The sequence below is a fragment of the Convolutriloba macropyga genome, chromosome 4, assembly GCF_964194025.1.
Source record: "Convolutriloba macropyga chromosome 4, txConMacr16.3, whole genome shotgun sequence".
Lineage (NCBI taxonomy): Eukaryota > Metazoa > Xenacoelomorpha > Acoela > Convolutidae > Convolutriloba > Convolutriloba macropyga.
Window position 1 is genome coordinate 51,859,347 of NC_134471.1, and position 14,508 is coordinate 51,873,854.

Sequence of the window (14,508 nt, forward strand, 5' to 3'; positions counted from 1 at the left end):
TTGTCGACATCTAAAACAAGCAATGTCAATCATTTGTGTACAGAAGTGCATCAGGGCTGCTAGTGATTGATGAACGAAAAGAAAAAAATTTTGAATGAAGCAAAAGACAAAAATCAGAAAGCGGCAGTTTTTTTTTTTTTTTCTAAGACAGAACACTATAGGCGATAAAGAGTCAACCTGTGCTTAAATTTTTGTTGTGTAGCGGGCAGAATTTAATTGTGCTGACGGATAAATTGAATCAACTATTACAGTGCGATTATCAGGGTTCCCATCAGTTTCATTGACAAGTTGGTCATGATTGACAGGCGCAGATGCGTGTATATTATTTATGTGATTTTGAAGCATCTGCGTAAAAGGCGCAAGGGGGTTAAGAAGCCGGAAAACTGTCCAGAAAGGAACTCCATGAGAAAGGAGCCTAAGCGCAAATACAAGTTTCAATATATAGATAAAGAGCCCTAGAAGCGCTAAAGTTGTTAGCGTAATTACAGTGCACCTCTCGGCGTAGTACCAACCACCACTCGCAACAGATTGCAAATCAATCAAATATTTCCAAGCCGCCAAATTTTCTAGTTCTTCGGAAACGCTTGGATTAAAATGCATTAAACCAGGATGAGAATATTGGCTGCGAGGACCAAGATATACTTCTCGTCCCGAGATTGTTCGGCGCGAGTATTTTAGAACCCGAGCCTTTGCGCTCTGCCTCAAGTTCTGATAAGAAAAGAGACCAGCGGTGTGTAATGAAGGTAAGTTATCACTAAAATCTAGATGGCTGAAAACACTTAGAGATTCGGGCGTACGTGCGACCGAATAATCATCTCCATAGTGCATCCAGATGCCTTCAGACGTGCGGTACATGTAAGGTGCTATGGGATCACAAGCAGTCAAAGTATAGTTTGGATACACAACTTGTGTTATCGGATTCATGAAACGAATTTGCGTATCATTGCCCAAAAGAACAGGAACTTCCTCTGTGCAGTAGGGGAAGTCTGCAATTCGAGCTTCGACTTTAACACATTTGTGGACGTAAAGAACAGCTCCCGCTTTTTCAGCATGTATGCCTAACATGGAACCGGATCCGAGGAAGAGATTAGGATTGTCCAAGTTTGACGCTAAAGAAATGAGTCCATTTAAGATCATCTGACGCGTATTGCAAATTTCATTTTTGATGAAATTTACAATTCGTTGACGCGAAAGATGCGCGTTGACATGCACAAACTCAATTTTTGTCCCATAGACTAAGTTTGGAATTGCATCTGTGTTGTAATCTATTTCCGGAAGTTGCTCCGTTATAGGTTCAATGACAAAGTAAACACCAGAGTAGGTTGTTGGTCGGACCTTATATGAGCAAACACTAACAGTTGTGTTCAGAAGTTCTATATAAAAGACGCGGGAATCATCCCTGGAAGCAGTTTTTCCACTCAAATACATTGAATCAGCAGAAGAGATCTGAACGCCAGGATGCTCCGGAGAGAACTCAAATATTGATTTAATCTCACACTGACCGTAGAAATGCGGTAAATAGGTGATTGAGTCATGCTGAAAGTCAGAACCTGGAAAACTGCAGGACGTGGATCTTTCATTGGGATCTGTCAAGATTAAGGACCATGGAGAGCTGGTTTTGTCCAAAGTTGCGACTACTTTGCCGATGGTTAATTTTGCGTTTATAACACCAGATGCGTGAATTTTCGATCCACCTGGGGTAATCCAATCCACAGGCCAGGTGAAGTAAATTCCAGCTTTCTTGCCACCACGCATGAAAGAGTACGAATAGTCAAATACCTTGAAATTGCCAGGTTTGTATGGTCTACCATCAAACAAAAGATCCCCCTCAGTCATTTTAAAATTTTCATCTGCAAAACCTGGAAGTTTGAAATTGCGACCACTCCAAATTGCTCTGCAAACCCAAGTTTCTAATGCATAGAAAGTAGGCACTAGGCGAGAATACTCTTTTAAATACACAGAATCATCAAATCGGGCAGAATGCGCTAATCCGGTAACAGCGTAAGAAGCTTGAAACATGCAAAAACTCATTTGAATATCAACTTCGGGCGCATGAAGAACCAAACCACCAAAAGTAATGTTTTTGGTGCTTAATTTATCAGGCGTACACTGTTCACTCGGAAGAAGCGAGTAAATTTTTGTTGTAAGAACTTCCTCGATGTCATAGCCTACAAGTGTAGAGAAACTGCAATCTACTAGGCAAGTGAACAACAGCAACACTTGCTGCACAAAGAGCATCATAACAAATCACTCAACATCACTGTCTGAATCAAAATAAGCTAAACGGAAAAATCCTGGATGCCGTGCATGATCAGCAACAGCTCTACGCGGTCGTTGAGGAACTGTTGTGGAACCTGAACCACTTTGATTTTCTGACAAAAAAACTGGCGGTGACGGAATGGCGGAACTTGTAGGGTTAGTAGTGTTTTGTAACCTATCAGAGGTAGAAGCCTGTCTTTCAGATAAATCAACCAACACAAGATCATCGTCTTCAGGGACGATGGGTTGAGGACTTGGTCTTACAGTTTGGTTGGAACGATTTCTGCGCAACCGCTGGTCTGATGGTGTAAAAGGTTTAATGCGATCGTAATGAGCAATCTGTTGTTTTTGAGTTTTGACGTCTTGTAGAACAAAATTAATTTGGTTAATAACCTTTTTCACGCAATGAGGTCCAGACCAGAAGCTCTTTAATTTAGGAGTTTGACCCTGTGAGCACACTGGTGAATGAAGAAGCACCAGGTCTCCTTCCTTATACGAAGGACCATGCTTCTTTTTGTCAAAGATAGCTTTTTGTCGGCGCATTTCCCATCCGTTTTTCTGAATTACGGACTCGAAAATGGTGGAAGATTCAACTAAACGTTGAAAAACATAATCCCGATGACCAACAATTGGAGTGGGCAATGTTGGATATAGCATATCAACAGGCATGCGCATTTCTTTCCCAAAAACTAATCGGAAAGGCGATTGACCTGTCGACTCATGAACTGCAGAACGATAGGCCATCATGAAAGATTGAAGATGAACAGACCAAACTTCATGCCGTTCTGCGCAGTACTTTGCCAACCCATCTTCCAAAGTGCGATTTATGCGTTCCACTTTTGCATTTCCTTGCGGGTGGTAAGGAGTAGATCTTGAGCTGGTTAACTGCAGCTTATTGCACATATCTGCGAAAAGGCGCGATGTGAACTGCGAACCGTTGTCACTGTGAATATATTCAGGTACACCAAATCGGGTGACCCATTGATCTAAGAAAGTGCTACAGATTGTCTCAGCCTTGATGTTCTGTAGGGGTGCAGCCTCGAACCAGCGAGTAAAATGGTCTCCAATCATTAGGATGTATTTATAAAATTTCTCATTCAACCGACTTTCTGGGAGAGGGCCAAGGATATCAACTGACACGCAAAGAAAAGGTTCATAGAATGCCCAGAGCTGCATTTCTTGCTGATGTGATTGTTTGGGATTCTTTCGTTTTTGACAAGTTGCACAACCTGAGATCCAGGAGTCCACATCATTTTTCAATCCTGGCCAGTAAAATCGCTGACGTACCCGATCAAGAGTTTTCTTATTGCCTAAATGTCCTGAAGCAGGTGAATCATGCAACTGAAGAAGAACTTTTTGAACCTGGTTAAGTGGAACGCAACACTGATGGAAAAGTGTAGATCCATCCAGTTGTTGAAATAGCCGGTACAAAACACCATCAATAATTTTCAATGTCTCGAATTGCTGCCAGTAACACTGCAAAGCAGATGGTCTACCAAACATTAAGGATCGAGGTGGTTTCTCACCTGTTCGACACCATGATTTGACTACAGACAGAGTTTTATCCTGATCTTGCGTTTCTGAAAAGTGCGGAGACGAAGAAACAGATGTGACAGAAGTAGCAGATAAATTCAAAGGTGGTAATCTGGAAAGAGCATCAGCATTTGCAATAGTTTTTCCAGGCCGATGGACAATTTCAAAATTGAACATACTTAATTTTTCTAGCCAACGCGCTACTATTGCATCAGGCTCTTTGAACGAATAGAGCCAAACGAGGGCGCGATGGTCAGTAATTATCTGAAATTTTTGCCCAAGAAGAAATTCTTTGAAGTATGATGTGAAGAACACCACAGCAAAGAGTTCACGTTTCGTAGCCGAGTAGTTTCTTTGACCTTTTTGCAGCACTTTGCTAGCATATGCAATAACCTTTTCACCATTTTTCTGTTTTTGAGATAGCACTGCGCCAATTCCAGTAAGCGATGCGTCAGTACAAAGAACGAATTGATCCTTTTCATTTGGAAAACCTAAGATTGGAGCGGATACTAGCGCTGTTTTCAATTTCTCGAAAGCTTTTTGGCAGTCTGCTGTCCAATGGAACGTTGTTGTTTTATTCATCAATTGGTACAGAGGGTTCGCAATCAAACCAAAATTGAGAACAAACTTTCTATAGAAGCCAACAAGGCCCATGAACGATCTTAACTGACGAATAGTTTGTGGAACTGGGTATTTCTCCACAGCTGCTATTTTAGCAGGATCAGTGTGTATCCCGTCAGCAGAGACTACATGACCCAGAAAAACTAACTTCGTTTGGAATAAGGAACATTTGGCAGGTGAAATTTTCAAATTTGCTTCCCGTATGCGTTGGAACACAAGTTGAAGACGATGTATGTGTTCCTCGAAAGAACGACCAAAGACTATAATATCATCAAGATAAACCAATACAATTTCATATGTCAACCCTGATAAAACAATTTCCATTAGTCTTTGAAATGCTCCAGGGGCATTGCAAAGACCCATTGGCATCCGTTTCCACTGATACAGTCCAAACGGCGTAATGAAAGAAGTAAGGTGTCGATCTTCTTCATCAATCTCCATTTGATGAAATCCACTGCAAAGGTCGAGGCTAGAGAAGAAAATGCTTCCCTCGAGATTATTTAGAATATCTGATATGCGCGGAAGAGGCCACGATGTTTTGACTGTTTGGGCATTTAGTTTCCGATAGTCAATAACAAGACGATATGACCCGTCACGTTTCGGAACTAACACGGTTGGAGCTGCCCACTCGGAATGAGTAGGAGATATGAGATCTTTTTCTTGGAGTTTGGTTATCTTATCCTTGAGATCTTTTCTTTTAGAAGGATTCATTGATCTGTATGGCACTCGGCTAGGCTGGGCGTCATCTTTCAACTGAATACGCAGTTTATGCAAATTACATGAGCCTAGATCCCATTTGTCGGTAGCAAACACGTCTGCAAACTGCTTGAGTAGACTAAAAGCGTCCTTTTGTTGTTTTTTAGTGAGAGTGCTGAACTTTGATTTAAACAACTGCTTCAAAGTTTCAGCTGAATTGATGTCAACAGCATTGAAACCAACAGTTTGAAGGACAGTCTCGTTGTAGGGTAAGATTTGCGCAATAGTTTGCGAAGGATATAAAGTTACGGAATTACAAGTAGGGTTAAGTACTCTTAGCCAAAATTCATTTTGAGAAACTGTTACAAGAGACGAGGCCACTAAAAGGGAGTTTAAACTGGTGAAACCTACGTGGGGCTCAACCAAACCCACAGTCGCGTCAGACGAAGTACGCGAACTGCTTGAAGAAAACTTATGCGCATGATGTGACTTTAGATTACATTTTACGAGTGCTTCACTTCGAGGTGGAATAAGGAAACGCGAAGTTACAGAACAAAGCGAAGTCTCAGTTGTCGGAGAATTATCCTCAAACCACTGAGACAACGGACTGATACATTCCAGTACTGCGTCACCTACATCTAATAAACCCCGAGAGAAGTCTACTGCACATTTTTGTTTGTGTAGGAGATCAAAACCGACCACACAAGGAACACTGAGGTGGGCACAAATGTAAAATTTGAAAGAAAACATGGGACCATTTTTAAACCAACGACATGGAAGCAAGCACATACCCTTAAATTGAAGCATAGAGCCATTTATGGCGGATGCTTGGATATCAGATGCTTCCAATGTAAGCGAAGGGCTAAAGTTGCTGAACTTGCCAAAAACATCGGCACGAATTACACTAATTGAAGCACCTGAATCAATCAGGGCAGGCAGTATATTATCGGCGATTATTATTTTGGAAAGAAGCGACTGTATGCCAAAAATACGCTTGTTTTGTGCCATGGGTTATTAAAAATGGAGAACAAACTCTTTCAAGGTGGACTATGGCGATAGAAGAAGCTATCGGTTAGAGTATGGTTTTGACTCTGGGCAATTACGTCGCTGATGTTGAGAAGAACCACAGTTCCAACAATTTTTGCAATTATTTTTAGTATGACCTTTACGATTACAACCATAACAAATAGTTGGTCCGGTGAACCTGACTTTTCTTTCATTACTGATTGAACGACTGTGTGAATTGTCAAGAAACGTTTTTCGTGGAGAGGAAGATTGACGACGTTCTCCGTGTTGCGATGGGCTACGAGAGAAAGTAGGTGACTTGCGTTTGTTAAACGGAGACAATCTGTAAGGAGAGTTGCTCCTGCGACCCGATTTTTTGTTCATCGGACGAGAAAGTGGTTGGTAACTAACTTGTCCGGCCATGAGTTTATCAACTTTACGCGAAAGTGCTTCAATGGAACTCACAGAAGTAGATGAAGGCGCAGTCTCATTTGCATTTGCTTCAAGACGGTAAATTGCGTCGAAGTGGAGTGCTGATTCTAAGGCCGCGTTAATGTCAGCCGGCTTGTTCTTTCTTAACTCTACCCTTACATGAATATTGTGAAGGCCATCAATGAAAGATTGAAGCACAATATGGTCTCTGATTGCCTGCGTGTCTTGGGGATAAGCCTTATTAGCTAGAAGTTTGAGCTCAGCTAAAAATTCACTTACTTTTTCGGACTCGCCTTGAATACGTTTTGCAAGGGATGACCGAAAAAATTCAGGAGGTTCCTGATATTGGCGCAAAAATTGCTTTTTAAGCTCTGAATAATCATTTTTTGTTGCGTCATCTAATGACTGATAAAATTCGATAGCACTGCCTCGTAAGCGCAAGGGAAAAATAGTATGACGCTTATCAATGTAAACCTGTTGACCAGCGCTGTCGTGTTGCGGAGTTCCATCACTATTGAATGCTTTTTTAGCCAATTTTGTAACGAACTCAAGAGTTCGAATTGTGTTATATAGGCCTGAATATCACTTGTTCCGTTAAAAGGCTCCGGTAGAAGAAGTTTAGCTTCCAGAGCTGCGTCAGCCATTTGTTATTAATTACATGGAAATAAAAAATGCTGCACAAAGTTCCAACCTTGCGATTGGACCGGCAAGTCAGATATCGGTTGTTCAAAATTGTGGGGACCAGAAAAAGCTGGCCTCTAAGAGATAACAGAAAAGAACGCAGAGACTTTTTTTAACTTAGGATTTCAGGTCTCTCGTCTTAAGTTATGTATCGTTGAGGTTGCCGTAGCAGCCGCCGAAACCTCCCTTGCTAAGCCCCTTAGTCTTACTACGTGGGACCTACAAACACTGGGAATGTAGAAGCTGCGGAAGCAAGGAGCGTCTATTTTCCGATAAATCGGATAACGCTTGAGAAGCCTCTGAAATCAGTACCTATTTGTCAAAGCGTTCTAAAGTTAAAGGCAATTATTGCTCATCTAAGAAAAAGAACAACCGTTATCTGTCAAGCAGATCACAAAAACGACCGAATATTTGAGTTATTTTTCTCTTTTTTTTTTTTGAAAAGAAGGCAAAGAAAAAGCAGATGTTCCTGAAAATTGCAGGATAGCTTATTTTGGAAAAAAAATCCCGAACCTGTCAGCAATATAACAACCCGGTAGGTATTAAAAAAAACGAACGTTTGAATTGCGAATGCGGGATTCGAGATTGGGTTGTTTTAGTTTTTTTTTTGTTGAAATTAACAACTTCAATTTAATTGATCTTACCTTGTTTTCTGTGCTCTATCTTTTTCTTTGGAAAATCGACAAAGTAAGTTTTCAGAATATTGAATTAAACTGAATAGGTTATTTATAAAAGCTTGTTGAGAAAAAGCTCAACTAACTGAATTGTAAGCAGAAAAGTATCAAGTGTCGTTTGGGCGAAGGAACATGGCCAACGGAACAAATTCTCAATTAGCTCTTGAAACACGCAAAAGCTAAATAAATTGCGTGCCAAATTGTGTTATCAATAATAAATACACTATGGTCCAGTGGCACGAAAGTAAAACAAAGCTTGAGCGGAAAGGCGCTATAAGATTAATAGATTAATAGCTGGAACATTATACTGCCTAAGGAATAATAATGGGGTAGGGCTGTTACAATATTACAAGATTTCGTATCATCTATTGAGATCTTGTAAATTTCTTGCAAATTGTTGCAAGATAATCGCCCATCTTGTAAGATATTTTGCGAGAACGGGCGGAACCACGCCTTAGCTGCCGTATGAGCATTTTTGCCTCATTTTTTAACGTGTACATGTGCAATACTGAGCTCCAAAAGGAGCGTACCAATATCTCTGGCCGCAGTCACCAAAAAATAAGAGAATCTTAAATGAGAACATCAGCAAAATGTGTCGATAAGAAAAAGGAGGTGAGGTTCCCGTAGCAGAAATTATTTCTTAGGAGTCGTCGGTGAATTTGACTTCAAAAGTTTGCTATCTTTTTTGGGATCTTTTTCGTTTGTGCCCCCCCCCCAGTACGTTATGCGCCCCCCAGTTACAAAGCACGTGCCATTACATAGTAAATCATTATATAAAAATATGGCACGTGCGTCTGGGGGTGAAAATAATATGCGCCCACTAAGTTCGGGGGGGGGGGGGCACAAACGGAAAAGATCCCTTTTTTCAAACATAAATACGCATCATAAAACATACTTTGCTGACCTTCACCCGCAACAAATTTTTCGGTTACTGCTCTAAAAAAAACCTCGTTCTAGGTCCTCTCGCTAATAAATTCACATAGCAACTCTTAGGTGAACACACCAAAGTGTCTAAACAGTTAGATCGATAGGATTGATAGCAAAGAGGAAAAGCAAACACAAATCAACCATTAACAGTTTCGGAGTTACAGTCACCTTGGCCATTTGCTTCAACTTGATGATAGTCGTGGAATATGTCCCGGAAACTTCGAAAGGTTTCCCAAGAATTTGTTCATACTTCCTACTAAGCATTGTACTTTCCTGTGCTTCAATTTTACTGGCTGTGTTCTCCGTCAATGCAAACTTGAAGCCCGACTCTGAAGAAGCGAACAGCCAATCAGATTTAAATAATGAAGAAATTGTTGCAACTTCAGCAGCAAAAACTTCTACTGAGTTGCAAATAGATGAGCAAAGTTCTAAATACTCAATCTGGTTGAAGAAAATATTGCTTGGCTCTCTAAAAGTACATGGAAGACAATTAGACTTGATATTGGGTGTTTGCTACTTTGTCGGAACTGTAGCCCATACAGTTGTATTTGTATTGATTGTTGATAATTAGTAAGGAAATAAATTTTTTCACTAAAAAGTTTTTTGCAGCTTGTAGTACCCCGGACTTAGCTTGCAGTGCTTCTAAGTACTGTTACATGATATCCCAATTATAAACAGAACTGGTTCAGTGTTTCTCAAGCTTTAATTTTTTGTTTAGTCTGAGCAGGTTAACATAAGTCGGTGATCAAGTACTAGTCAGAGGTACAGACATGAATCACACACATTCTGTGAAAGGTATAATACAGTTTAAACATTCTGTTCATAATAACAGTTACAAATTTTTGAAAACCTCACATATTTGATTAAATTCAAAATGGCCGCCCCCTTTGAGCTTCAAAAACTCTACAAACAGCGAAAAAAAACAACCAAACAAATACTCCGCGAGCCAGTTACAAAGCCTGATGGTAGCAACACATCTTATAGCTTACATTTTGAGTGCATCATGCTACGGAGTCATGTACATGTTAAGCACATGAAGAATTAAAATAATGCGCATGGAGCGCTCAAACAATGACTCATTGCTTTAAAATATTAACTTCAATAAATTAGAAGGAGTGATATGAAAACCGTTGCGTTAATTCTTAAAAACGTAATGTAATTTAACTGATTCAGTGCTGAAATCGTACGAAAGATAACTCCCGGACATACAATATTCGAGCGACCATAATTCCAACATTAATTGCATTTATAGGTCTATATATAATTATAGAAAAGCCAAAATTTCAAGGAAAACTTTTGTTCCGGAAACAGATTAAATTAGAACTGCAATCGTCAACAATCTCACACAAAACTCTAACAAATTATTTCGACAACAATAGCTTTGCTGTTGCAGAGGAACTCATAGTCAGCAGAGATCTAAAAGAAATGAAAACAAGAAGACTCAGTGAAGAAAACAACGTTTTAAACACCCCTTTTGAACTTCGACCGTGCTTTTCAGCTTTTTTTCAGATTTGCCATTCCCTTTTTTGACAACTAACAAGTATGTTGAAACAACTTCTCGACGAAACCGAGTGGATCAATTCAATTAGCTTATTGATGGCAATTTATGCGAAAATGTCCGCGAAAAACTTATCAAGATCCGCAAAATACAGAACTGGATGAGGAATGAAAAGAAGACAATCTCGAAAAATTAATATTACTAACTATTAAATCTATTAAACCTTGCAAAGTAAGTTAAATTAAGCAATCAATTTTAGAGAAAAATTGGTGTTGCTGTTAGCTAAAAACTGACAGCTGAGTGGCTGAGGAAACTTGAGGTAACTTGAGGTTTTTTGGCAATTTTATCGTTGATTTCTCTTCTGCAACTCAGTTTGTTTGTCTGGCCTATTAATGTGTCTTTTATGAATCAGTAATTGTGATATCGGTCAATTTGATTTCTTTTGAAATCAATTGCATTCACCAATACTTAAAAATGACGTTCCTTCTACATTACGCTTTAACAATCAAGCTTTTTGCGAAGGCAAATACTTGAAAGTTTCAAATTTTTTCAATGTGCTAGCTTCTGTTCTGATTTGCTCAAATTTTTTCAAATTTATTCTTTAACTACAAAAAAAAAGAATTCTAAACCTTATTATATTCGAAAGGTTTGTCGCTTAAACGACGACTCATTGCCGTATAATATTCAATTTTATAAATTAGAAGAAGTGACATGAAAAGAGTTGTGTTAAATTTTAAAAACCAAAATGTATTATAATTGATTCAGTGCTGAAATTGTACGAAAGATAACTCAGGGACATACAATATTCTAGCGACCAAAATTAAGCAAATTTTTTTTGCTGAAACAGATTAAATTACAGCTGTAATCGTCAACAATCTCAAACAAAACTCCAAAAAATTATTTTGACAACAACAACTTTGCTGTTGCAGAGGAAATCATAGTCAGCGGAGAACTAAAAGAATGAAAACAAGAAGACTCAGTGAAGAAAATAATTTTAAAGACCGCTTTCGAATTTCGAATGTGCTTCTTAGCGGTTTTTTCATGTTTGCCTTTCACTTTTTGACAAATAACAAATATGTTGGAATAACTTCTCGACAAAACTGGTTGGATCAATTCAATTAGCTTATTGATGACAATTTGTTTTGAAAAAACAATCTCCGAGAAAAATTAATCAAGATCCACCAATTACAGAACTGGCTGAGGAATGAAAAGAAAACAATCTCTCAAAAATTGAATTTTATTAACTTTTAATTCCATTAAATCTTGATTGCAAAATAAGTTAAATTCAGCCATCAATTTTAGAGCGAAAAATTAATGTTGCTGTTAGCTAAAAATGGACAAATGAGTGGCTGAGGAAACTTGAGGTAACTTGAGTTTTTTTAGCACATTTTTCGCTGTTTTTCCCTTCTGTTAATCAGTTCATTTGTCTGGCATTTTAATGTTTCTTTCGTGAAAAGGTAATTTTGATATCGATCATTATGACTTCTTTTGAAAACAATTGCATTCACCATTATTTAAAAATGACGTTCGTTTTAGAAATGACAGTTTATTTTTTGCAGCATTCTACCGCTCAAGAGCTTTAGTTTTATTTTAAAATCTGAAACACCTCAGTTTGGGACACACATCTCAAAGAAAATCAGATCGCTTAAAGAAAAGTTGCACAGAAATCTTTGCGTTGCTCAAAAGATTTGCATATGTGAATTTTGCTATTTTTCATCGAAAACGCCTTATCCTGCCATCAATTGAGCCCTCCTGCTATTTTTCAATTAAGAATTGTCTCGTTCATGAAGCAGACTCCAGTCATGAGAAGTTTTCTAGAAAGTTTGAAACCTTCCCGAGCACTTGTAGCAGGTAGAAACTTTAAACTAAACTCCAGACATAATGTCACGATTAAACCAGCACTTTTTTTGCAGTAAGCATTAGAGTTTCTTTTTGAAAGAAGAATGGTGCCAAAATTGCGCCTAATAGTGCTCAAGATTAACGTTCACGAAGAAGATTAATGCACCAAAAATTATCTAAAAAATATTAAACGTAAAATTTTTCGAACCGCTTCGAAAAATGACAATTGAATAATCATCAACATAATGTGCAACCAGGCAACTGATAGGGACTTAACTGATCTCAAACAAAATTTGTAGCAAATATAATAGTCCTATGGTCTGTCTTTTCTATACAATTTTTCGCTAGACCGACATTTCGTCTGATCCATTTGATTTTTCGACCTCAAAAACGGGATGAACGTTTAGTGCCTAGAGGGCATTAAGTTCCCTTAGAGCTTTTCCGCTTACTAGTCTTCAGGTATGCAATTCGCATATAGTGTTTTGGAGATGTTTACTAATGGTGTGAATAGCAAATCTTAAGAGTTTTGACGCACACACAAACACTCACACAAACCCAAACACACAAACACACTCACACACAAACACACACTTCCACCTTCTCACTCCTCCACCCCCCCCCCCCCCCCACTTCATCCCTCTCTCACATCAGCTCAACAATACCTACCCCTTTATATCGTTCAGTCGTAAGGAGATTGACACGAGCAATCAAGGAACCCCACTCCACCCTCCCCGCTGCGCAAAAATTTGATCCTCACAATGAAAATCAGCTAACATCAATAAATTACTGGGTTTCCTATTTTACTAACTTTTGTAAAAAATGACTTCAGAAAAATATCATTCGGATTAAAAGTTTTTGGGAGGAACCAACCCAAGGCCCTCCCTTGAGATGGAATTGCTAGAAGAATCGATTGAAGATGAAAATGTTGGCGAAAGAGGCAACTTCAATCAATTCACTATTCTACCTTCATCGGCTTCAAAATTTTATTCCCTCTTTATATAAAATACCAAAAATAAATTATAAAATCCAAATGAAGTAGTAGATCTAGAACGACAATTACGCTATGCGCAAGTAACGGTTGCATGCAAATAAAAGTGTCTCAAGATTAAAGCACAAGGCGGACTTAGTCGAGACAAACATTGGAATTTGTGGGAGCAAAAAGCAGCATATTTGTCATTTCGCAGTCCTGGTGTGGATGCGAAACGCATTTTCTTTAGCAAAATTTTTTACTCTGATGTGGACAACACAACAACTAAAAAACTGTGGTTCGCATTGAATGAAGCAATTTCAAACGACATAATTTTACACTTAACCGATATCAAATCTTGAAAAAAAAACAAATAAAAAAATTTTTTGAAAAGAAAGTAGGAAACCTGAAAGAACTATACATTAACAGGGACCTGAAAAGCGAAGAACAACCTGTTAAAAAAGAAGTCATCAAAAAAACATGAATAAGCTGACCCGTAAGGTACCTCGGATTTAGCGATCATTTATGAGATGGGAATCAAATACAAACGTTGTTCATAAAGAAACTACCTCGCTAAAAGCGACGTCATAAAAAAAAATTTTAAAAATTACATTTGCAGTTTTTATTTTTGACAACTAACATTTTCCCTCTTTGGCCATTTCTTGCAGTTTCCCTTTTTGACAACCAACAAGTATGTTGAAACAACTTCTCGACAAAACAGGTCGGATCCATTCAATTAGCTTATTGAAGACAAATTTTTTTTGACATAAAAAATCTCCGAGAAAAATTTATCAAGATCCACCAATTACAGAACTGGCTGAGGAAAGAAAGGAAGACAGTCTCTGAAAAATCGAATTTTATTAACTTTTAATTCCATTAAATCTTGATTGCAAATTAAGTTAAATTCAGCCATCAATTTTAGAGGAAAACTAGTGTTGCTGTTAGTTAAAACTGCATAAATGAGTGGCTGACGAAACTTGAGGTAATTTGAGTTTTTTAGCACATTTTTCGCTGTTTTTCCCTTCTGTTACTCAGTTCATTTGTCTGGCCTATTAATGTGTTTTTCGTGAATTAGTAATTGTGATATCGATCATTGTGATGTCTTTCAAAATCAATTGCTTTCACCAATATTTAAAAGTGACGTTTGTTTTGGAAATGACAGTTCGTTTTTTGCAGCATTCTACCGCTCATAAGCTTTAGCTTTATTTTAAAATCTGAAACACCTCAGTTTAGGACACACATCTCAACGAAAATCAGATCGCTTAAAGAACAGTTGTACAGAAACCTTTGCGTTGCTCAAAACACTTTCATATGTGAATTTTGCTGTTTTTCATCGAACACGCCTTATCCTGCTCTCAATTGAGCCCTCGTGCTAT